Below are 26,092 nucleotides of genomic sequence, written 5' to 3'. Positions count from 1 at the left end.
ATATTTTTTTTCCTGTAACAAAGCAAGGGTTAACAGCCAAACAAAACTCATTATTTATGGCCCTGATTCTGTAGTTTACAGAAACACCCCATATGTGGTCCTAAACTACTGTACGGGCACACGGCAGGGTGCAGAAGAAAAGGAATGCCATACGGTTTTTGGAAGGCAGATTTTGCTGGACTGGTTTTTTGACACCATGTCCCATTTGAAGCCCCCCTGATGCACCCCTAGAGTAGAAACTCCAAAAAAAGTGACCCCATTTTAGAAAGTACGGAATAGGGTGGCAGTATTGTTGGTACTAGTTTAGGGTACATATGATTTTTGGTTGCTTACACTTTTTGTGCGGCAAGGTAACAAGAAATAGCTTTTTTGGCATGTTTTTTTTTTTTTGTTATTTACAACATTCATCTGACAGGTTAGATCACGTGGTAATTTTATAGAGCAGGTTGTCACGGACGCGGCGATACCTAATATGTATACAATTTTTTTTATTTATGTAAGTTTTATACAATAACTTCATTTTGAAAACCAAAAAATTGTTTAGTGTCTCCATAGTCTAAGAGCCATAGTTTTTTCAGTTTTTGGGTGATTATCTTGAGTAGGGTCTAATTTTTTGCGGGGTGAGATGACAGTTTGATTGGCACTATTTTGGGGTGCATATGACTTTTTGATCGCTTGCTATTACACTTTTTGTGACGTAAGATGGCAAAAAATTGCTTTTTTTACACAGTTTTTTTTTTTTTTTTTTTTACGGTGGTCACCTGAGGGGTTAGGTCATGTGATATTTATATAGAGCCGGTCGATACGGACGCGGCGATACCTAATATGTATACTTTATTTTTATTTATGTACATTTTACACAATGATTTTATTTTTGAAACCAAAAAAAATCATGTTTTAGTGTTTCCATAGTCTAAGAGCCATAGTTTTTTCAGTTTTTGGGCGATTATCTTGAGTAGGGTCTCATTTTTTGCGGGATGAGATGACGGTTTGATTGGTACTATTTTGGCGTACATGCGACTTTTTTGATCACTTTTATTACCTTTTTTGGGAAGTAAGGTGGGCAAAATTTCAATTTTCTCATAGTTTTTATTTTTTTATTTTTATGGCGTTCACTGTGCGGGGAAAGTAACATGACCATTTTATAGATCAGGTCGTTACGGACGCGGCGATACCTAATATGTGTAGTGTATTTTTTTTTTTTAATTTTTATTCAGTGATAAATGTTTTTTTTTTTATCTTAACTTTTTTCACTTTTTATTTGATTTTTTTGACCCAGACCCACTTGGTTCTTGAAGATCCAGTGGGTCTGATGTCTGTAAAATACAGAACAGAACCTATATAGGTTTCTGCACTGTATTTTACTTACACTGAACAGGTCTATGCTTTCAGCACAGATCTGTTCAGCACCATGGACAGCAGGACGCCTGATCAGGCGTCCTGTTGCCATGGGAACCTTCCCCGTCTGCTCAGTTATGGTCAGAACTTCGCAGACGGGGAAGGGTAAGGACGGGGTTCTGGGGGGGCTGTCTGGGGGCTCTCTCCTTCTCCCATCGGGGGGCTGCAAAGGCACAGCAGCCCCCCGATCGGAGAGGGAGGGAGCTCCCTCTTACTGTTAACCTTTTCCATACAGCGGTCCGTACGGACCGCTGTATGGAAAGGGTTAAACGGCTGACATCGCATCAACGATGTCAGCCGTTTATACCAGGGTGCCAGCAATGTGCTGGCACCCTGGTATACCCACTGTACACCAACGATTATGCAATGGGAGGCGGGCGGGGGATCGCGATCCCGCCTGCCGCACCGCCCGCCTCCCGCAATGCCCCCACTGCATGCGACACCCCCCCTGCACCACCCGCCGCCATCAAATCGTGCAGGGGTGCAGGGGGGGGTTAACAATATTGATTTCGGGCACTCTGAAGTTTCTGATCCCCGCGGTCAGGGACCGCGGGGATCAGAAACGGCAAAAAGCGCAGCAAACCGCAGGTCTGAATTGACCTGCGGTTTTCTGCGATCGCCGATACGGGGGGGTCAAATGACCCCCCCCTGCGTTGTTACGGGATGCCGGCTGAATGATTTCAGCCGAAATCCCGTTCCGATTAACCCCAGCGGCGCCGGAATTAAGATTTTAAGTTAGGACGTACCGGTACGCCCTTGGTCCTTAAGGACTCGGGAAATAGGGCGTACCGGTACGCCCTTGGTCCTTAAGGGGTTAAAGGACCTGCTGAGATCATTTCAGTAATTGTCTTGTTAACTCAGGTGAGAATGTTGACGAGCACAAGGCTAGAGATCATTATGTCAGGCTGATTGGGTTAAAATGGCAGACTTGACCTGTTAAAAGGAGGGTGATGCTTGAAATCATTGTTCTTTACCTTTGTTAACCATTGTGACCTGCAAAGAAACGCGTGCATACATCATTGCATTGCATAAAAATGGCTTCACAGGCAAGTATATTGTGGCTACTAAGATTGCACCTCAATCAACAATTTATAGGATCTTCAAGGAAAGAGGTTTAATTCTTGTTAAGAAGGCTTCAGGGCGTCCAAGAAAGTCCAGCAAGCGCCAGGATCGTCTCCTAAAGAGGATTCAGCTGCGGGATCGGCGTGCCACCAGTGCAGACCTTGCTCAGGAATGGCAGCAGGCAGGTGTGAGCGCATCTGCACGCACAGTGAGGTGAAGACTTTTGGAAGATGGCCTGGTGTCAAGAAGGGCAGCAAAGAAGCCACTTCTCTCCAAAAAAAGAATCAGGGACAGATTGATCTTCTGCAGAAAATATGGTGAATGGACTGCTGAGGACTGGGGCAAAGTCATATTCTCCGATGAAGCCTCTTTCCAATTGTTTGGGGCATCAGGAAAAAGGCTTGTCCGGAGAAGAAAAGGTGAGCGCTACCATCAGTCCTGTGTCATGCCAACAGTAAAGCATCCTGAGACTATTCATGTGTGGGGTTGCTTCTCATCCAAGGGAGTGGGCTCACTCACAATTTTGCCCAAGAACACAGCCATGAATAAAGAATGGTACCAAAACACCCTCCAACAGCAACTTCTTCCAACAATCCAACAACAGTTTGGTGAAGAACAATGCATTTCCAGCACGATGGAGCATCGTGCCAAAAGGCAAAACTGATAACTAAGTGGCTCGGGGACCAAAACGTTGACATTTTGGGTCCATGGCCTGGAAACTCCCCAGATCTTAATCCCATTGAGAACTTGTGGTCAATCCTCAAGAGGCGGGTGGACAAACAAAAACCCACTAATTCTGACAAACTCCAAGAAGTGATTATGAAAGAATGGGTCAATCAGGAATTGGCCAGAAGTTGATTTAGAGCATGCCCAGTCGAATTGCAGAGGTCCTAAAAAGGAGGGCCAACACTGCAAATAATGACTCTTTGCATAAATGTCATGTAATTGTCGATAAAAGCCTTTGAAACATATGAAGTGCGTGTAATTATATTTCACTACATCACAGAAACAACTGAAACAAAGATCTAAAAGCAGTTTAGCAGCAAACTTTGTGAAAACTAATATTTGTGTCATTCTCAAAACTTTTGGCCACGACTGTACTTCCGTTTGCGCCCCGTGTCCTCCGGTCCCAAGAGCCAATGCGTGGGAATTATCATTTCTCTAATACAGGGTAATAAATATTGAGTTGTATTTGGCTGTTAACCTTTGCTTTGCTACTGGAAAAAATGGATTAAAATGTAAAATCTGCCCAAAAAGTATAATTCTGAAATTTCATCTCCATTTTCCATTAATTCTTGTGGAACACCTAAAGGGTTAACAAAGTTTGTAAAATCTGTTTTGTATCCCTTGAGGGTGTAGTTTCTAAAATGGGGCAATTGTTAGGTGGTTTCTATTATGTAAGCCTAACAAAGTGACTTCAGACCTGAACTGGTCCTTAAAAAGTGGGTTTTGGAAATTTTCAGAAAAATTTAAAGATTTGCTTCCAAACTTCTAAGCCTTCTAATGTCCCCCAAAAATAAAATGATATTTTCAAAATGATCCAAACATGAAGTAGACATATGGGGAATGTAAAGTAATGACTATTTTTGAAAGTATTACTATCTATTATAAAAGTAGAGAAATTGAAATTTGGAAATTTGCTAATTTTTGGTAAATTTGGTATTTATTTTATGAATAAAAATTTTTTTTACTCAATTTTTGCCACTGTCATGAAGTACGATATGTGACGAGAAAACAATCTCAGAATGGCCTGTATAAGTAAAAGCTGTTTAAAGTTATTACCACATAAAGTGACATGTCAGATTTGCAAAAAATGGCCTGGGCAGAAAGGTGAAAACAGGCCTAGGGTTGAAGGGGTTAAAGACAACTGGCTCCCAAAAAGTAGTTACCTGGTGTGGGGTTTTGCTCTGGTAGACAGTTTAGCGGACGCATTATAGAGGCAATCACAAAATCTTTAACTTAAACAGTTTGGTGTTTATTCACACATAAGGAAAAACAAAATGACCGTTTACAGTCTTGGTGTTTGTTCACACGCGCATTGTCCATAGAACAAAATCTTCACCTGGTTAGAAGTTTTCCACCCGCAGTCCACAGCAGGCTTTAGGGGCCTGTTTCCCGGTATGCGGCTTTCACCCATCCTTGCAACTGGGTGACTTACTCAACAACACTTCTGTGCGGTGTTGTTTGTTCTCACGCCTCTTTGGCCACGTCCAACAGACCGTGAGGGTGTCTGCCGTATAGCAGTTCGAAGAGCGAGAACCCAGTAGAGGCCTGGGGCACCTCTCGCACTGCGTACATGAGATTGGGAGGTACTGGGACCTTCTTCTGCCCTTTCTTAGAGACCACTCTTTTTAGCATATTTTTTAATGTTTGATTAATCCTCTCTACCAGGCCATCCGTTTGCAGATAATACACGGTCATCCGTAGCCATTTTATGTGGAGCAACTTACAGAGTTCCCTCATGACCTTGGACATAAACTTGGTCAGTCAGAACCTCCTTAGGCAGACCCACGCGAGAAAACATCTCCCTTAACTCCTTAGCTATGAGTTTGGCTGATGTATGCCACAGTGGCACCGCCTCCGGGTAGCAAGTGGCATAGTCGAGGACGACCCAAATGTGTTGGTGTCCTCTAGCAGACTTTGGTACCGGGCCTACAAGATCCATAGCGATTCGCTCGAACGGGACCTCAATAATCGGGAGGGGTACCAGGGGACTATGAAAATGTGGCTGGGGGCTCGTTATCTGGCAGGTTTGGCAAGACTTAAAATATTCTTCTACCTCTCTGAAACACTGGGCCAGTAAAACCACTGTAGAATCCGGTCCTGCATTTTTTGCATTCCCAGATGACCCCTGAGAACATGCTGGTGGGCTAACTCTAACACGAGTTTGCGATAAGCCTGGGGCACCACCAACTGTTCAATGGATTCACTCGCAGCTGGTTTACTCAATACAACATTTAAAAAAGGGGGGTGACCCTAGGGGCGTCCAAATGGGGACAGAAAGGTCCAGGGGGGCCGGTGCTCCCCCAATATACCCAAAATGACACCCCTAATGAGAATACCTCGGCTAAAGCTCCCGAGCATAAATGAAAACAAAGAGAAAATGGAGCTCAAAACGCCAGAAATAGAAGTAATTATAAATATTTATTTATGTCGTAAAAAACACATCAAGGTTACATATAACAGAATGCAATGATACAGGGACAAGAAGAAAACAGGGAAAAAATGGCTAACAGCGCCACCCTGGATGGGAGGCTCTGGTCATGAATGTAGAAAAGACACAATCAGCGGAATAGGTACACAATGTATTGGTACATAGTGATGGCATAATAGCGCCGCAGATGTCAATAATTACAATAATAAGGGTGAGTCCACAGGTATAGATAGAAGAAATAGGTCAAGATAGAAAAACCCATACCCCAAAGGGCAAAAAGCATCCAGTTTATGAGTCAATGCCTGACGGCACAATGAAATCCATGTGAGACAAACCGGAATGCACATAATAAGGAGGGACTCACCACAATAATAGACCGAGAGAGAACCAGCCAGGATGGCGCCACCCCAACGCGCGTTTCGGCGTACCTTCGTCAGGGGCTCCTGACGAAGGTACGCCGAAACGCGCGTTGGGGTGGCGCCATCCTGGCTGGTTCTCTCTCGGTCTATTATTGTGGTGAGTCCCTCCTTATTATGTGCATTCCGGTTTGTCTCACATGGATTTCATTGTGCCGTCAGGCATTGACTCATAAACTGGATGCTTTTTGCCCTTTGGGGTATGGGTTTTTCTATCTTGACCTATTTCTTCTATCTATACCTGTGGACTCACCCTTATTATTGTAATTATTGACATCTGCGGCGCTATTATGCCATCACTATGTACCAATACATTGTGTACCTATTCCGCTGATTGTGTCTTTTCTACATTCATGACCAGAGCCTCCCATCCAGGGTGGCGCTGTTAGCCATTTTTTCCCTGTTTTCTTCTTGTCCCTGTATCATTGCATTCTGTTATATGTAACCTTGATGTGTTTTTTACGACATAAATAAATATTTATAATTACTTCTATTTCTGGCGTTTTGAGCTCCATTTTCTCTTTGTTTTCAACATTTATTGATGAACCACAAAACGGGGAAACACCAACTCTGTCCCCCGTTTGTGATGGGTCCCCATTTATTATTAATAAATTTTTCCAGGCTCGGGATAGGGTTGGGCCCCAATGTTGTGCAGTACCAAAATTGTCCCCGGAGACATTGAGGTCGGCTAGCGGCAAGTCCTTTATGTCTTCCACCATCACACTTAGTGGGGTTGTCTCCCCCTCTTCCACCAAAGTGGCAGTCACCCCTACAGCTGGCCCTTCGGACTGAGGTTCCCAGGGTTCTGGTCTCCCCCCTGAGCCGGGCCACTCTGCTAGGGTCACATCTGTCTCACGGGTAACGGTAACTTTCGTGTCCGGCCATAGTGGTCCGGGGTAGTCTCTCCCAATTATTAGTTCATATGGTAATTTTGTGACACCTCATGAGCAGTGATGGCCAGTTCGCAGTGTTCGCCGACGAACACATGCGATCTGCCATCTTTATTCCCAAGCCCGGCGATGCAGAGGTAAGTCCTTACCTGTGCCTGCGCAGCGAGCCGCTCTGAAACACATGCGGTCACCCGGAGCAGGCAGTTCCGAGAACAGCCCATGCGAATTGGCCATCACTACTCATGAGTCCACCTGCCGGCCATCGTTGATATAGAGACCCGGGCGGTGGGATAGTCCTTTAAGTCCCCATGAATGCACACAATGCTGACCCTTCGGCAGTATACTCGACAGGCCGCACCAGGGCAGCTATTACCAGGGCCACCAGGCTCCCTGAATCCAGCAGTGCCACCGCCAGAGGGTCCCCTAATTCCACCTGGCAAAGGTGGCTATTGTCTACAGTCTCTGAGGTACCTGTGGCACACAGCTTCCTGACATACAATGAGTGGCGGTAGCTATAGTTGGTATCCATGGGTTCAACCCAATGGGGACAGTTGGTCCTTATGTGTCCAGGCTCATGACACTGCCAGCAAACCACCAGGGCTGGGTCTGGCTGGGCGGGTTTGGCTGGCACCGGCCACCGGGTCTGGGGTGGAGATTTCCGGGGTTTGACGGGCCCCCTCCCAAAAGAACCCCCCTGCAGATTTCTGGTGGCCTCGTAGCGCTCCACCAGGTCGACCATCTCTAAGGCATTACCAGGAGAGACCTGGCCGATCCAGTACTGGAGAGGGTACGGCAAAGCCCGCCAAAACACATCTGCCAACAGATGGTCCAGCATAGTAGTGGGAGTCAATATGTCAGGCTGCAGCCATTTCTGCAACCAGTGTAGAAGGTCATAATATTGTGGTCTGGCGGGTTCAACCGAGTTAAATTCCCAATGGTGCATCCTCTAAGCTTGGACCAATACATTCACCCCCAGTCTCACCAGGATTTGCTCTGGTAGACAGGCTAGTGGAAGCAGTATAGAGTAAAAACAAAATGATCGTTCAGTCTTGTTGTTTGTTCACACTATGCAATGTCCATAGAACAAAATCTTCACCCGGTTAGCAGTTTTCCACCCGCAGTCCACGGCAGGCTTTAGGGGCCTGTTTCCCGGCATGTGGCTCTCAGCCCTTTAGCACGGCACAAATTTACTAGTCCCATAACACAGACTCCCCAGCTTCTCTGCCGGATGGAGGATAAACCACACCCAGCTGAGACTGCTGGCTGGGTTTTATATAGGCCAAAAAAGACCCAGGTGTGGGGAGCAGCCACCCACCCAGCACTTTGGCTACTCCCAGTAAGAGTCAGCCCGGATCGGCTTTACAGCCACACTAACAACAAACAGTAGTTAGTATTACATAGAAACATAGAAACATAGAATGTGTCGGCAGATAAGAACCATTTGGCCCATCTAGTCTGCCCAATATATCTGAATCCTATGAATAGTCCCTGGCCCTATCTTATATGAAGGATAGCCTTATGCCTATCCCATGCATGCTTAAACTCCTTCACTGTATTTGCCGCTACCACTTCTGCAGGAAGGCTATTCCATGCATCCACTACTCTCTCAGTACAGTAATACTTCCTTATATTACTTTTAAACCTTTGCCCCTCTAATTTAAAACTGTGTCCTCTTGTGGTAGTTTTTCTTCTTTTAAATATGCTCTCCTCCTTTACCGAGTTGATTCCCTTTATGTATTTAAAAGTTTCTATCATATCCCCTCGGTCTCTTCTTTCTTCCAAGCTATACATATTAAGGTCTTTTAACCTTTCCTGGTAAGTTTTATCCTGCAATCCATGGACCAGTTTAGTAGCTCTTCTCTGAACTCTCTCTAGAGTATCTATATCCTTCTGGAGATATGGCCTCCAGTACTGCGCACAATACTCCAAGTGAGGTCTCACCAGTGATCTGTACAGCGGCATAAGCACTTCACTCTTTCTACTGCTTATACCTCTCCCTATACATCCAAGCATTCTGCTGGCATTTCGTGCTGCTTTATTACATTGTCTTCCCACCTTAAGTCTTCTGAAATAATTACTCCTAAATCCCTTTCCTCAGATACTGAGGTCAGGACTGTGTCAAATATTCTATATTCTGCCCTTGGGTTTTTACGCCCCAGGTGCATTATCTTGCACTTATCCACATTAAATTTCAGTTGCCAGAGTTCTGACCATTCTTTTTTTTTTTTTTTTTTTTTTTTTTTTTTTTCCTGCAAGGTGGGGGGTTTGGGGGGCGGGATGGGGAAGATCTCATAAGTCCGGTCTTTTCTACTTGTCTGTATCGGCAAAGAATGTGCAGTTGTTCTGGAGTATTGCAGAAGCTGTAGAGATGCTGGGGGATGGCAGGTCCCTCAGGCATTAAATGATGGATGCTGGGGGATTCTGGCCTCTCCCCCAGAGGGTGGGATCTCCATTTGATTTTCAATACTCATATGGTTATGGGCATTTGTCTTTATGTAATTATTGCCGAGTATGCTCAGGGTTGGAATAGACGGACTTGTGGATTTTATAGTACTACAAATGTTGTATTGATCTGTATTTTTTTGTATTATAATTAATAAAATAAAATATTTAAAGTTTAAAAAAAAAGTTCTGACCATTCTTCTAGTTTTCCTAAATCCTTTTCCATTTGGCGTTTCCCTCCAGGAACATCAACCCTTATTAGTGCAGCTGACACTTAAAACTACCGGCTCTTACCTCACCAAGGCCAGGAATCTCGGTGACCCATACCTTCCATCAATGATGGCCCCTTATGCCTTCCTACACTGGCCACAACTAAGAAACTTTTTTCTGTCATCCATATTGAGGAGAATGGCCCAGAAATGCACAAAAATCTAGTATTTTAGGTTGAAAAAGACAGCAGTTCATTAATTACAGCCAGTCATCCTGCAATGTTGAGCCATAGAAAAGCAAAAACCCCAATGAGTCAAAGGGTACTTTTTTTCTCAACTCAAAATATGGCAATCAGAATAATTCCTTACAACCATTCTCTTGAATGCTAGTCACTATAACTTGTAATACTATTGTACTCAAGAAATACATAACATTTTAATGATTTCACCATCACCACCTCCTCTGGCAGAGTTCCATAGTCTCAATGCTCTTAGAGTAAAGAATTATCTTCTGTGCTATAGGTGCCCTTTTTACAGTTCTGGGTATAAACATCATGAGACAGATATCTGTATTCACCTTTGATACTTTTATACATAGTTATTAGGACACCACCCCTCCAGAATCTTTTTCGAAACAAAATAACCTGTCCATGCGTGGTTTGACTTCAAAAGCGGTAGAAGTTAGAACTATATTTTTGTCATGTGCATCTATGCTTCTTTTTATGGACCCACTGACAAGGGTGGTGCAGCTTCTGGAAACAAAAACGGACTATTGTCTAATTCAAGCAAATTCTTGTAATCCCATTCAAAACTGAAAAATGTATATGTAGCTATAATTAACCTTAGCATCTAACCTCCAGAATGTTTCTTGCTGCTTCGGAAGGTGGAAATCAAGTCGATGTTAAGTAGGGCCCCTTAGATTATAAAGCTAATTTTAACCAACTCTGTGCTATGACATTCCTCCACACAACAAATTTGAGCTACAAATTTGTAAATAAGTAAAAGTTCAAGTAATTTTTCAACAGGATTCCAGCCTAGTTTAAGGATCTGGCTAAAAATGCCAGGTTGGAGCTCTTCCAAACCTTTGTTATATGCCATCAACCACAATCAATGTAAGGGCTCATGCACACGACCGTATGCCCTCCGAGACATACGGTCCGTGAGCGGGCCATATGTCCCGGAGTGGCATACATCGGGAGCACGGGAGCGCACAGGATCATAGGTTACTATGATGTTGTGCGCATCGGGCCGCCCGCAGGTCTATTGTTCCGCACTCATATGATATTATGAGTGCGGGACAATAGCCCCGCAGGCGGCCCAATGCGCACAGCATCATAGTAACCTATGATGCTGTGCACTCCTGTGCGCACAATGTATGCCGCTCCGGGACATATGGCCCGCTCACGGACCGTATGTCTCGGAGAGCATATGGTCATGTGCATGAGCCCTAAGCATGTATATTTATTTTGCATGCTTAGGGTTCATTCACACGTCCGCCAATGGGTCCGTATCCGTTCCGCAATATCGGGAACGGGTGCGGATCCATTTATTCCCTATGGGGCCGGAAGAGATGCGGAGGGCACACTATGTGAACTCCGCATCTGCATTACCGGAGAGCGGCCCGGAACTTCCACAAAAAATAGTCCGCAATTGCGAACAAGAATAGGCAGTTCCATGGGGGGGTGCCGGCCGGGTGTATTGCGGATCCACAATACACTATGGACGTGTGAATGGACCCTTAGCATGAATAAATGTTGTTTTGTGATCCTGTATGATAAGTAACCTGGAATCAAAGCATTCACTACAATAAAAAGGAGAGGTCTGTGAATTTCTGTTGCACTTCAGTCTCATGTGAAAGAGTAACCGGCAGCTGAAGAGTCAAACTACATTTCGTAAAGGAGTAGTCACCTAAGGATACGTAAACCATTATTATTATTATTATTATATCCATATCATGGAAAAAAATAAATATTTGAGCCCTCTTAAAAGACCCGTGTGATCAGAGAATGTCATGAACTAAATAGCTTGGAATTGTAGCTTTAAAAGGAAGTGACATGAGGTGGAGAGACACCATTCTTGCTTTTTTTTCTAATACCACCCCATGGGCGGGCTCTGTCTTTCTTCCCTGGCTTGCCTTATATGCCATAGACCATTGGAAAGTAGTTGTAGTAAGTGGGGTCTCTTCTTGCCCCTTGTTCTTCCTTCAGTGCTCATGTCCAGCTCTGGAATACTCGAGGTACGTGCTCCATTCTGTAGATCTCCTCTGTCTGGACTTCTCACTGCTCACAGGCTGGAGCTGCTATTTCCCATCTGTTGACTGAGCTGGGAGACACATCTAATTACACATCACCCTGTCAGACATTGTATGCTGTGAGGAGACAGGCGTCCTCTCAATGGGTATTATTGTGAAATACAAATGGGGGGGATTACTTCTGTTCACGCCCTTTCCTCAGCTTCTACTCCAGCTACTTTGAATGAACGGTGGGGAAGTTCCAGTCTTCTGCTTGACATGTAGCTTGGGTGTGTATCTCAGGCCGGCTAGTCCTTGTGAGGCTGTGTCTGAGGAGGTGCCATGCATCTGTCTTCATTTGTTCAGCAAGTTGATCGGTGTTTATCAGCCCTTGTTCTAATGCTCTCTGTCTTTGTGGCGAGCAGCATCATCCATCCTTTCCCATCATCACCATAGTAACCAGGGAAAATGTCATGGGTATCTAGCCCTAGAATTCCATGTAATAGGGAGGGACAACATGGAGGAGAGGGGTTCAGGAGGACGTAGCATACTGTTGCTCTTGTGTGCCTGTGTTATTCAGTAGGGACGTACAGCTGCTGTTATATTTCCAATGTCTCTGGTGTGTCATGTCATACATGGCAGGCTACTGTTCACATGCATTATGTCTGTCTGGGGGAAGGGTGAAAAATACAAAGGCTCCACTGTCAAATACAAGTGCAGGGTGTGCTATGTGAGACACGCTTGATAGTCAGCTCAGTAACAGTCATGTGTAATAACAAGGGTTAAAACCTTGGACGTGGGTATTTGATAATGCCTCCTGAACGCACCCAGACTGTCAGTGCTCCTCACACATGGACCACACAGAGGAGCATCAGTAATAGACTGTTGTAGGTTGTGTATCTGTTAATAGACAATATCTGTGTTTAAATGCAACAGATTTTTTGTAGAAATGTCTGTCTCCTTCATCTGAGTGGGTCTTGCAGAAATCCATATGCGTGCTGCAGAAACAACCCCATTCTGATACATATGCAGAAAATTCTGTGACAATAAAATCATTACTAATACGGCAGCACTAAGGCCTCATGCACACAACAGTTTTTTTTCACGGTCCGCAAAAACGGGGTCCGTGGGTCCGTGATCCGTGACCGTTTTTTCGTCCGTGGGTCTTCTTTGATTTTTGGAGGATCCACGGACATGAAAAAAAAGTCGTTTTGGTGTCCGCCTGGCCGTGCGGAGCCAAACGGATCCGTCCTGAATTACAATGCAAGTCAATGGGGACGGATCCGTTTGATGTTGACACAATATGGTGCCATTTCAAACGGATCCGTCCCCATTGACTTTCAATGTAAAGTCTGGAGTTCTTTTATACCATCGGATTGGAGTTTTCTCCAATCCGATGGTATATTTTAACTTGAAGCGTCCCCATCACCATGGGAACGCCTCTATGTTAGAATATACTGTCGGATATGAGCTACTTCGTGAACCTCAGATCCGACAGTATATTCTAACACAGAGGCGTTCCCATGGTGATGGGGACGCTTCAGGTTAGAATACACTACAAACTTTGTACAAGACTGCCCCCTGCTGCCTGGCAGCACCCGATCTCTTACTGGGGGATATGATAGCACAATTAACCCCTTTAGGTGCGGCACCTAAAGGGGTTAATTGTACTATCATATTCCCCTGTAAGAGATCAGGGCTGCCAGGCAGCAGGGGGCAGCCCCCCCTCCCCAGTTTGAATATCGTTGGTGGCACAGTGTGCCAACCACCATCGGCCCCCCCTCCCTCCCTCTATTGTATTAAATCGTTGGTGGCACAGTGTGCCAACCACCATCGGCCCCCCTCCCTCCCTCTATTGTATTAAATCGTTGGTGGCACAGTGTGCCAACCACCATCGCCCCCCCCCTCCCTCTATAGCAGTAACATTGGTGGCAGTGTGCGGTCTCAACAGTAGAAGATTCATACTTACCGGCTTGCTGCTGCGATGTCTGTGTCCGGCCGGGAGCTCCTCCTACTGGTAAGTGAAAGGTCTGTGCGGCGCATTGCTAAAGAACTGTCACTTACCAGTAGGAGGAGCTCCCGGCCGTTCACAGACATCGCAGCAGCAAGCAGGTAAGTATGAATCTTCTACTGTTGAGACCACACACTGCCACCAATGTTACTGCTATAGAGGGAGGGGGGGGGCGATGGTGGTTGGCACACTGTGCCACCAACGATTTAATACAATAGAGGGAGGGAGGGGGGCCGATGGTGGTTGGCACACTGTGCCACCAACGATTTAATACAATAGAGGGAGGGAGGGGGGGCGATGGTGGTTGGCACACTGTGCCACCAACGATATTCAAACTGGGGAGGGGGGGGGTCTGCCCCCTGCTGCCTGGCAGCCCTGATCTCTTACAGGGGAATATGATAGTACAATTAACCCCTTTAGGTGCCACACCTGAAGGGGTTAATTGTGCTATCATATCCCCCTGTAAGAGATCGGGTGCTGCCAGGCAGCAGGGGGCAGTCTTGTACAAAGTTTGCAGTGTATTCTAACTAGAAGCGTCCCCATCACCATGGGAACGCTTCTGTGTTAGAATATACTGTCGGAAATTAGTTTTCACGAAGTGAAAACTTAGATCAGAAAAAGCTTTTATGCAGACGGATCTTCGGATCCGTCTGTATGAAAGCAACCTACGGCCACGGATCACGGACACGGATGCCAATCTTGTGTGCATCCGTGTTCTTTCACGGACCCATTGACTTGAATGGGTCCGTGAACCGTTGTCCGTCAAAAAAATAGGACAGGTCATATTTTTTTGACGGACAGGATACACGGATCACGGCCTCGGCTGCAAAACGGTGCATTTTCCGATTTTTCCACGGACCCATTGAAAGTCAATGGGTCCGCGAAAAAAAACGGAAAACGGCCACGGATGCACACAACGGTCGTGTGCATGAGGCCTAAGTCTAAGAATATTTCCTTCTCTGCTCTTCAAGACGTCAGCTGTCACCCTCCCCCAGCAGTGCTAACTATACATCTAGTGCCCAGATACTAACTTCAGTGAAGAGAACAGATTTATCACATGAATTTGATCCTGACCGCCTTCATCAAATGCCTGTTTACACAGCATCTGGAGTGTATGTTTACTGTATGTGCCAAGAAAGCACAGTGAGTACAATAAATTGACCCTCCAATATACCAATGGGCACAAAAATGTAGTTTTTGGCTTCTGTTCAGATGTATCAACCAAAGTATTTTTTCGTTGTACTTCAAGGAATAGCGCAGCAAACTAGCACTATTCTATGCAGTAGGGTTGTCACGATATGATAACATTTTGATTCAATTTCAATTAAAAAAGTATTGCGATACTTGATACCACGAAAAAAAATAAAACACCAAAAGAGCTGAGTACATTCTGCATTTTTTATGAAACGTTCAGCCCATAATAGAACAGTCCTATACGTTTTTTTGGGGGAATTGCGTGTGGTTTTTTTTTGGTTTTTTTTCTGTTATAGCGTTCACCGCATAGGAGATATTTATACAGCAATACATAATATGTTTATTTTTTTATTGTTTATATGTTTTATATGTAAAATTGGGAAAGGGGGTGATTTCAACTTTTAATATTTTGGTGTTTTTTAAAACTTTTTATTTAATAACTATTTGCCCTTGTCCTATTCACCCTAACAGAGATCCATTAGGGTAAATAAGAGTTTACACTGTGCTTTGTGCACACAGCAACAAGGAGCTTACCATAGCAGCCATGGATGGCTTCAGTAGCATCCTGGCTGCCATGGTAACTGATCGGAGCCCAGCGATTTCATTGCTGGGGCTCTAATCAGAAGCTGCCACTGCCACCAATGAATATAACACTAGGGTGGGGGGGCACTGCGTCACTAATGATTATAATACATTGCACCACCAATGAATATAATTAACCCGTTAATACAAATGTAAGAGGCGGGTGCCGGCTGTATCACACAGACGGCACCCGGCCTCAATGAGAGGGCGCGGAGATCCGCCGAACCTTGTCAATTAACCCCTCAGGTGCGGCACCTGAGGGTGCTTCAAAAATATGCCACATAAATATAACAACTGTTATAAATACATAGCTAAATCTCCTGCTTAATTTCACATATTAGAAAGCTATCTGCCTGCAGCCACCACTAGGGGGAACTCATAGGAATGCATAGGAGTTTATACACTTACCATTGTCTGCAATAGTAGCTCTAACAATTTCTAAATAGCAGCTGCATGACAATGCTGTGTTTTTTTTTAACATTGCAAGCAGAAGTAGTTCTGCAATGCACCCTTGCTCTTCCCAGGCCACACAGAAGTCATGTGGTCTGCCTCTATTGGAGGTAGGTCACAGCAGCCAGTGCTCCATAAACAGTATCAGTATCATACCTTCACATTTCAATTCCCATTTTGTGGATATTTTTTAACTAAAAAGAAACCCCTGACTGATCCACCCAGGAGAATCCCCCCCCCCCCCCCCAAAAAAAAAGTATTAGCCACGCCCCTTTTAAAGTTCATTTCATGAAAAGATCCTGCAAAATAAATGAGCCAGTTAGGAGTAAGCCAGTATGCCCCACCAAACCGTGCTATCACATGACCTCTCCTCTAAATAGAGTTACAGGCAGAGTGCCCCCGTAAACTGTATATGCTAATTCAGTAGAGTCAGTGACTGACCTACTGCAGGGCTTTGGAAGTTTGCTTGTATTTTTTATTTTTATTTTTTGCTTTAAAGGGTAACTAACTGTAATTTTGTTTCACACTTTCACACTTGTGGCAGAGTGATCCGGCAAGCAGTTCCGTCGCAGCGAAAACGTATGCCAACTAATGGCATTTGTAAGACTGATCAGGATCCTGATTAGTCAAAAAAAATGCCTGATCAGTCATAAAAAAGCATTGAAATGCCGGATACGTCTTTCCGGTGTCATATGGAAAAACGGATCTGGCATTTATTTATTTTCACCTTTTTTCGGTCTGCGTATTATGAATGCCGGATCCGGCACTAATACATTCCTATGGAAAAAAATTGCAAGTGTTCAGTTTTTTGGGCCGGAGATAAAACGGTAGCATGCTGCGTTTATTTCTCTGTCCTGATCAGTCAAAAAGACTGAACTGAAGACATCCTGATGCATCCTGAACAGATTGCTCTCCATTCAGAATGCATGGGGATAAAACTGATCAGTTCTTTTCCAGTATAGAGCCCCTAGGACGGAACTCTATGCTAGAAAAGAAAAATGCAAGTATGAAAATATCCTAAGTTTACCTTAGTTCCCTAGTTAATACTTTTGCATAGGTATTGAATTACCTAGTGATTGCAGCATGTTCTTTCCTCCCCCAGGCATTTCAGTGGTGTGGCTAAAACAGCATTGCTAGGTGTCCTCCGTCTCCTAGCTTCTATATACAGAAGATGGAGGACGTAGTAGTGGGCAGTTCCGAACGCTGCATGCGCGCTCCCGTCGGACCAGGATAGTGCCGATAAAAATTTGAGATAAAAATTCCCTATCAATTGCTCAGGAGGAAGAGGTCATGTTTAAGTCTGGAGAAACTCAATTGGTTGGGGTGAGGCTGCGCGTTCCCAAGATGAGCCGAATGAATTCTGGGTAGTTAGGGAGGGAGGTCTTAGCCTCAGGGTAAGGGCATCAGCCGCCATCTTGAGAAGATAGTCAGAAAGAAGACTTGTGAGGAGCGGTTGCTATGGACGGAACCTTATTAAACAAGTGGTATGTGAACACAAAAATTAGTGATTATGAATTATCACCACAGCAGCAACAACATATATGAAAATTGAATTTTTAGTGAAAAAGTTATCTTTTAATGAATGAAATCACAACTACATGAATAAATAAACACACAGTCCTTGTACAGTACTGCCTTGAAGACAGCACAAACATTTCTGAAGAAATAAGAATGTAAGCTTGAAGAGGAACATGAAGATAATCTGAAACAAGAAGACGTTAACCTTCAATCGGAGGATCCTTTACAGTGCAAGAAAGTTATATTACATTTATATTTCTGTATGCCAATGACTAGTTACTCTACTTTTTAGACTTTGAGGTGGTATGGATAAGAGGAAAAGAAGAAAAATTCCACAATCTCATTCAGGCTATGAGAAAGATAAATTAAGTCACTCTTCTCTTAAACTCTTGAGGACCTCCGCCGTAAATTTAAATCTTTAAACATGGCGTCTGCTCGCACGTGCAGTGGGCGCCATAGCCACCGGGTTTCTGCTATTTTAAATAGCAGAGACCCGTGGCACATGTACGTGATCAGCCATAAGGCTGAAAGCATACATTTTCCCTTTTAGAGCAGTCTGGAAGCTGAAGCCGTGAAATTCCGCTCTAGTAACAGCATTCCCTGGCTGAGATCAGGGAACGCTGTTATGCTGTACTAATAGACGGAATCCTCAAGAAGGCTTCAGAGTCTATTAGATGAATATACCAATACAGGCCTCTAGGTGGCAGCACTGTATTGTTATATTGAAAATTAAGTGTTCAATGATGGCTACATAGCCATTAATGAACACAATGGGCTATCTAATGATTGCCAGTTATAGTCACCGAGGATGACTTAAAAAAAAAGTAAAAACGTTTTTGCAATTATAAAAAAAAATATATATATAAAATTTCAAATCGCCCCCCTTTCCTTAAAATATAAAAATAAACATCATGAGCATCGCTGCGTGCAAAAATGCCCATACAATTAAAATATAATATTAATGGCAAATGGCATAACGGGAAAAAATTGCTATTTTGTCACTTCAACTCCCCAATCATTTTTTTATAAAAAGTGATCAAAAAGTCACACACACTTCAATTGGTATCACTAAAAAGTACAGATCGCCCCGCAAAAAATTAGCCCTCACACAGCCCCGCACACATAACTACAAAAAAGTTAAGGGGTCAGAATATGGTGATAACATTTTATTTTTTTCTGTATTAAAACTCAAGAAAAATTATACAAGTGTGATATTGTTGTAACCGTACAGACCTGGAGAATGAAGATAACAGCTCATTTTTACAGCATAGTGTACGGTGTAAAAAAATTAAAACCTTTGTCTGAATTGTGTATTTTCCCAATTCTAAGCCATTTGGAATTTTTTTCCGCTTCCCACTAACATGGTATGCAAGCGTAAATGGCGCCATTGGAAAGTACAATTTGTCCCGCAGAAAATTAAATAAATAACACTGTCCTTCTGCAGAGGTCAGCACAGAGAGATACCATTCCTATATGGACATGGATCTATTAGTAAAATAGTAGATTGTAGTATTTGGATAACACCATGACAGCTCTTTTGTTCTGTTGACAGGCCTAGATAAAGTTGCCCACAGAACAGCATTGCACTTATCAGTGTAATGTGTTGTGATGCCGCACTAGCTTTTAGGTAAAAAATACTACAGTAGTCTATATTATACCACCATAGAGGTGGCCTAAGGCTGGGTTCACACCTGAGCGTTTTACAGCGCGTTCCTACGCGCTGTAAAACGCTCAACAAGGAGAAACCAATGATTCCCTATGGGAATGGTTCTCACCTGGGCGTTTTACTGCGCGTACGATCGCGCTGTAAAACGCCCGACGCCCCAAGAAGTACATGAGCTTCTTTGAGGCGTCTTGTCTCTGTATGCGCGATTGTAAACGCCGGTACAATCGCGCATACAGAGCGCTCCTTTCAGAACGCTCAGGTGTGAACCCAGCGTTAAGAAGTAAACTTAGTCCAAAGGCTGCATTAGACTGGCCAATTGAAGGCCAGTTTATTGTTAACGAGCATTTGCAGGAAAGCTTGTTAGCTATGATCTGGCAGTCTAATACTGCCGCCGCGCTTGTTTGCGCGGTAAAATTATCATATGTCGGCGGCAGATTGTGCTGTCTAATCTCGATCTGCTGCCAGCGAGCAATAAACAGCATAAGGACTAGCGATGGCATGATTGCTACTCCCCATGCTGTGGAAGAGATCACTGCAAGTAATAGCAGCGGTCTCTTCCGCTAGTGAGTAGGGATTGCTGTTTATTAAAAATGTTAAATCTACAATAAAGAGAAATTTTCATTTTTGGGACGGTTTTCCCAATTTTAACGTGACTGTTAAGAGGTTAATCCTATATTATGCACGTAGCATAAGTAAATGCTAGGTATATTTAATACCCACAATGATTGTTTAGTCAAATCTGCACATATCATAAAAATTAGAAACTTTGAATAATGAATAGAAAACAATGCTGACAATATGCGATATGATAAAAATTAAAGTGGAGTCACAGTAATGTGACACTATCACACCAAATAATGAATTTCTAATGATATTAGAGGGCAGTGTCGGACTGGGGTACCTAGGGCCCACCAGTAAAATGTATTTTGGGGGCCCACTGTACGGAAACATTTGAATATAAATAAAGTTTTTTATATGAAAATAGACTGGTTGAGGTGCTGTACATTGAATATATGTATGTAGTGCAGTAGATCTAATGTGTTATGTGCCACTTGTGCAGAGAGTGGAAGACTAGGGGCCCACCTTGCTTAGGGGCCCACCAGGGGATTCCCCTGTACCCCTGTGAGCCAGTCCGAGCCTGTTAGAGGGCAAAGCTGAATGGCAGCTGTCACTCCTCCATAACTATCCAACTAAGTAAAAAATGAAGATCCACAGTATAAAAATAATTAAGGTAACATGAGTTATAAGATATGAAATATGTAGTTGTTTAAGCTAGATGAACCCAGGGGTGTAACTACAGGGAATCTGTCTCCTCCATATTGTGTTGCGATACCTCTTTGTGCCACCACACAGAAGTAATGTCCCACTTTTTACCTCCTCAATAGAAGCATCGCCCTTTGTGCCTCTGAAATATAATAATGTCCGTCCTTGTGCTGCGAGCCTCTGAGCCAGTGTAGAGGATGGGAGTGGTATTGACCCTGATGAAATGTTGTGTCATGGTGTACTCTCTCAACCCTTTGCTCCCTGTGGATCAGTGCAGTGGAAATGTAGTTTGGGGGAGGCAACCTGACCAAATAACTTCTGTCGGGCCATGCACACATCTGTATTTTTTTGCAGATCTATTCCACAAATTATAGAACATGTCCTACTCTGGCCCGTATTGTGGACAAGAAAATCCCTTTCAATTGTGGGAGTGAGAAAAATCTGAGCAGATTATTCAGATGAGCACTGAAAAACTGGTCCTTGTTCAGCGCAGACGATTGTCCAGCAGTGTGGAGATAAGGCATTATGCACACGACCGTTGTTCTGGACCGCATCCGAGCTGCAGTTTTTGCGACTCAGGTGCAGACCCATTCACTTCAATGGGGCTGCAAAAGATGCGGACAGCACTCCGCACGCTGTCCGCATCCGTTGCTCCGTTCCGTAGCTCCGCAAAAAAAAATAGAACATGTCCTATTCCTGTCCATTTTGCGGACAAGAATAGGCATTTCTACAATGGGCCACTTGTTCCGTTCTGCAACGGTCGTGTGCATGAGGCCTAAGTGGGACCGCCGTTATCCTACTAACCTGGACAATGAAGAGCACAAGTCTGTTTTACCTCATAGTGAACACCGTAAAAACAAAACCCATAAAGATGTGGCAGAAATATTTTTTTTTTATTCCACCCCATTTGGAATTTTTTTTCCACTTCCCACTACATTATATCAGGGCTGTGGAGTCTGTAAGCCAAAGCCCCAATTCAGACTCCTCAATTTCCCCTAACTCCTACTCCCTCATACATGGCGCATGGTTAACCCTTTGGACGAAACACGGCCATATTTCACCTTAAGGACCAGGCCATTTTTGGCAAATCTGACCAGTGTCACTTTAAGTGGTGATAACTTTAAAACGCTTTTACTTATCCAGGCCATTCTGAGATAGTTTTTTCGTCACATATTGTACTTCACGACACTGATAAAATGGAGTTAAAAAAAATCACTTTTATTTATAAAAAAATAAAAAATTTGCCAAAAATTTAGAAAAATGTGCTAATTTCCAAGTTTCAATTTCTCTACTTCTATAATACATAGTAATACCTACAAAAATAGTTATTACTTTACATTCCCCATATGTCTACTTCATGTTAGGATCCTTTTGGGAATGACATTTTATTTTTGGGGGACGTTATAAGGCCTCATGCACACGACCGTTGTGTGTATCCGTGTCCGTTGTGCCGTTTTCCACGGACCCATTGACTTTCAATGGGTCCGTTGAAAACTCGGAAAATGCACTGCATCCATGATCCGTGTTTCCTGTCCATCAAAAAAATATGACCTGTCCTATTTTTTTGACGGACAACGGTTCACGGACCCATTCAAGTCAATGGGTCCGTGAAAAAACACGGATGCACACAAGATTGAAATCCGCGTCCGTGATCCGTGGCCGTAGGCTACTTTCATACAGACGGATCCGAAGATCCGTCTGCATAAAAGCTTTTTCAGAGCTGAGTTTTCACTTAGTGGAAACTCATATCCGACAGTATATTCTAACACAGAGGCGTTTCCATAGTGATGGGGACGCTTCAAGTTAGAATATACTACGAACTGTGTACATGACTGCCCCCTGCTGCCTGGCAGCATCCGATCTCTTACAGGGGGCTGTGATCCGCACAATTAACCCCTCAGGTGCCGTACCTGAGGGGTTAATTGTGCGTATCATAGCCCCCTGTAAGAGATCAGGTGCTGCCAGGCAGCAGTGGGCAGACCCCCTCCCTCCCCTGTATTTAACTCATTGGTGGCCAGTGTGGCCCCCCTCCCTCCCCTGTATTTAACTCATTGGTGGACAGTGCGGCCCCCCTCCCTCCCTCTCCTGTATTTAACTCATTGGTGGCCAGTGTGGCCTCCCCCCCCCCTAATTAAAATCCCCCCCACCCCCCCATCATTGGTGGCAGCGGAGAGTTCCGATCGGAGTCCCAGTTTAATCGCTGGGGCTCCAATCGGTTACCATGGAAACCAGGACTTTACTGCAGTCCTGGCTTCCATGGTTACTTAGCAATTGTAGAAGCATTATACTTACCTGCTGCGCTGTCTGTGACTGGCCGGGCGCTCCTCCTACTGGTAAGTGACAGGTCTGTGCTATAGGCAATGCGCCGCACAGACCTTTCACTTACCAGTATGAGGAGCGCCCGGCCGGTCACAGACAGCGCAGCAGGTAAGTATAATGGTTCTACAATTGCTAAGTAACCATGGAAGCCAGGACTGCAGTAGCATCCTGGTTTCCATGGTAAACGATCGGAGCCCCAGCGATTAAACTGGGACTCCGATTGGAATGGGTCCGCGATCCGGCAGTTGCGCAAAAAGATAGGACATGTTCTATCTTTTTGCGGAACGGAAGTAAGAGACGAAACCCCACGGAAGCACTCCGTAGTGCTTCCGTAGGGTTCCGTTCCGTGGTTTTGTACAGCACCATTCCGCATCTCCTGATTTGCGGACCCATTCAAGTGAATGGGTCCGCATCCGTGATGCGGAATGCCCACGGAACGGCGTCTGTGTATTGCGGTCAGCATTTTGCTGGCCGCAATATGGCAACGGGCCGCACACGCCAGTGTGAAAGAGGCATTACACAATGATTTCATTTTTGAAACAAAAAAAGAAATCATGTTTTAGTGTCTCTATAGTCTGAGAGCCATAGTTTTTTTTCAGTTTTTGGGCGATTATCTTGGGTAGGGTCTCTTTTTTGCAGGATGAGATGACGGTTTGATTGGCACTATTTAGAGGTGCGTATGACTTTTTGATCGCTTGCTATTACACTTTATGTGATGTAAGGTGACAAAAAATGGATAGGTCATCAATAAATATAATTCGGACAACCCCTTTAAGTAAAAAAAAAACCTTCCTTTCTCCCCTTTTTGATAGGACCATCTTCCAGACTTTTCTTTGTCCTTAACCGTTTTTTTTTTTTTTGTAGGAATCTTCTACGAAATAAACTGCTGCTTTCTAGTTTTTTCTTCTGGAAAGCCTTTCTTTTTGTCTGAGGCTTTTTCGAGGATATTGTCCAGCACTGGACCAAAGACATAGGCCCCCAAATAATGAATGGCACATAATTTATTTTTCGACGCCAGGTCCCCCGACCAATTTTTTTTGCCACAAGGCTCTTCTTGCCGTGTTTGAAAGAGCCCCATTCCTGGCAGACAACCATAAATAGCATAGATCTCACAACGGATGTCGTGGCAATATTTGTGCTGACTAGAGCTGCAGATGTCTCCCAAGTTTTCTTCAGAGGATCGTGAGCCTTCCAGTCCATGGGTTCTTTAAGTTGCAAGGAATCATCAAATGGAATTGCCGTCTTTTTTTTTTTTTTTTTCGACCCTGGCAACAGGGGTGTCTATTTTACGAATCTCTTCCCACAATTTAGCATCTTCCTTATCAAACACTAAGCGATTTTTGGAATTCTCTATGAATAAAAAATGTCTTTTTTTTTCTCTTAAAGGGGTTGTGAAAAAATAATATATAGCACCGAAAATCTGATGGTCATCAATATATAACTAAGCTAAGCAAGTTTAATGCAAAAAGATATATATCTATTTCCTAATTTCCCTGGTTCTTTTCTGGCCCTTTGTTTACATGCAATAAAAACCATCTCTGCCCCTCCCCCTGCTCTGCTAAGGGAGTGAATACAAGAGCTGCCCTGAGTGACATGTCTGCCTGCTGGGAGACTCTGCAGCATGTTGTATGTGTAGGACTACAAGTCCCAGCTTTATAATGACACTGCTAAGGGAGTCGATACAAGAGCTGCCTTGAGTGCTGGGAGAATCAACAGCAACTTGTAAGTGTAGAACTACAAGTCCCAGCTGTATGACACTGCTAATACACACAGGATCATCCCCCTCCCTTCTTGTGCAATGCTCTCTCTAGTCCTTCAGCTCCTGTGCCCAGAATTGTCACTGCTGCAGCTAGCCAGTTGCAGCTGAAGGGGTTAAGTATCCTAGGAGAGTGAAGGGGGGGCGGTGGTGTGACATCTGGTTTACAGGCTTGTAAACAAACTTTATCAGAGCAGGGAGAGAAGCTGACATCACAGGTCATGTGATCCTCAGTGAATTCTGAGAAACCAGGCACTGGAGATAAAGTGAGTTAATTGGAAAGCTGTTACATTTGCTTAGTTAGGAACATAGAAAGAACAAAAAAATAACTCGGACAACCCCTTTAAGCCTGCAAACATCTCATCCTGCACAGATCTTTTTTGTTGTTCTTCTTCTATGTCCATAGTTTCTCTAATAGAAGAGAGTTCATATCTTCTGAAGAGAAGCAGTATTTCCGCTACTCATCATAGGATGTGAAGGGGATAAATTTGTCGCCTTCCTCTTCCCTTTCATCCGACTGAGTATATCGGAATTCTATATCCTCTCGGAGTCGGATTTTAAGTCCCCTCTTGGTCTTTTGGCCCTAGGTGCACAACTAACCCCCGGAGAGGGCATGACGGATGAAACTGACTCTTTCCCTACTTCTTTTATAATCGATCTGAGGTCCATCAATAGTGACGGCTGTTCCTCCTTTACGATTTTACTTATACAATCACTGCATAGTTGTTTAGTGTACGTATCTTGAAGCCTCTTGTTGCATGCAGCACATCTTTTAGGCTTCTTTTTAGGTTCCACCTTATGGGTAGTTTCTTTTTCCCTCTAGGAAGATATGACGGACAGTCTTTTAGATACCCCAAGGGATAAAGAAAGGAACTGGATAAGATATTTACTTACATGTCCAGGGGGCTCTGGGGATTGCTCTCTGCAGATATCAGAGGTATCCATAATGTGAGGACCCTGATGCTAGCTGCCCTGAGGTTTCAATACCACTGGCACTTACCCCTCCTGTTGGCGCGATGCCTCTCCTCTTGCTTCCCGGACTGATCCTAGGAGAGTTAACCGGATGTGATGCAAGGCCGAAAAGCCAGGCCTCCAGCGTCCCCTGCCATGCTGGACGGCACAATCCTCCTCACCGGACACCATATCGTTGAAGCCACTATGGGCGCCGCCATCTTCTGCTCTTCCGTCAGACACCCTGAGCCTCGTGTGTACAGCGACTTCCATGCAGTCCCGGTGTCTGTCGATGAGGAGGAGGGACCCTGATGCCCAGAGCCCCACCGGGGTTAAGGCAACTAACTCCCCAGCCCGCGACCTACTTGGAACTCCGACCTTCCTACAACCACTTGGCCATCAGGCACCGGAGGGGCTGGGGAAACAGCTAAGGTACCCCCAGCTTACAGGGTTTTAGCATGGCACCTTATTGGGAGGGAAGGAGAGGAACATGCTCCTCGATCCAACCCCTGCCAGTCTCCGGGTTCACATTTACCTCAGCTTGCTTTATTTGAGCCTCTCTTGTACTGTGGTGCCCCATT

At 44.4% G+C, this 26,092-nt stretch overlaps 1 protein-coding gene across 1 annotated transcript in view; it reads left to right on the top strand.

Annotated features, from left to right (window-relative positions):
- Window positions 1–11,723: 11,723 nt before the first annotated feature.
- Window positions 11,724–26,092, top strand: part of AGPAT4 (1-acylglycerol-3-phosphate O-acyltransferase 4) — a 147,635-nt gene continuing 133,266 nt past the window's right edge. The window contains exon 1 of the mRNA XM_044291983.1: window positions 11,724–11,807. The gene's annotated coding sequence lies outside the window, so the exon portion shown is untranslated. The remainder of the gene's footprint in view (window positions 11,808–26,092) is intronic.

Source organism: Bufo gargarizans, chromosome 4 (genome assembly GCF_014858855.1).
Source record: "Bufo gargarizans isolate SCDJY-AF-19 chromosome 4, ASM1485885v1, whole genome shotgun sequence".
Taxonomy (NCBI): domain Eukaryota; kingdom Metazoa; phylum Chordata; class Amphibia; order Anura; family Bufonidae; genus Bufo; species Bufo gargarizans.
The sequence above is the reverse complement of the archived record's forward strand: the minus strand, read 5'-3'. Positions and strand labels throughout refer to the sequence as shown.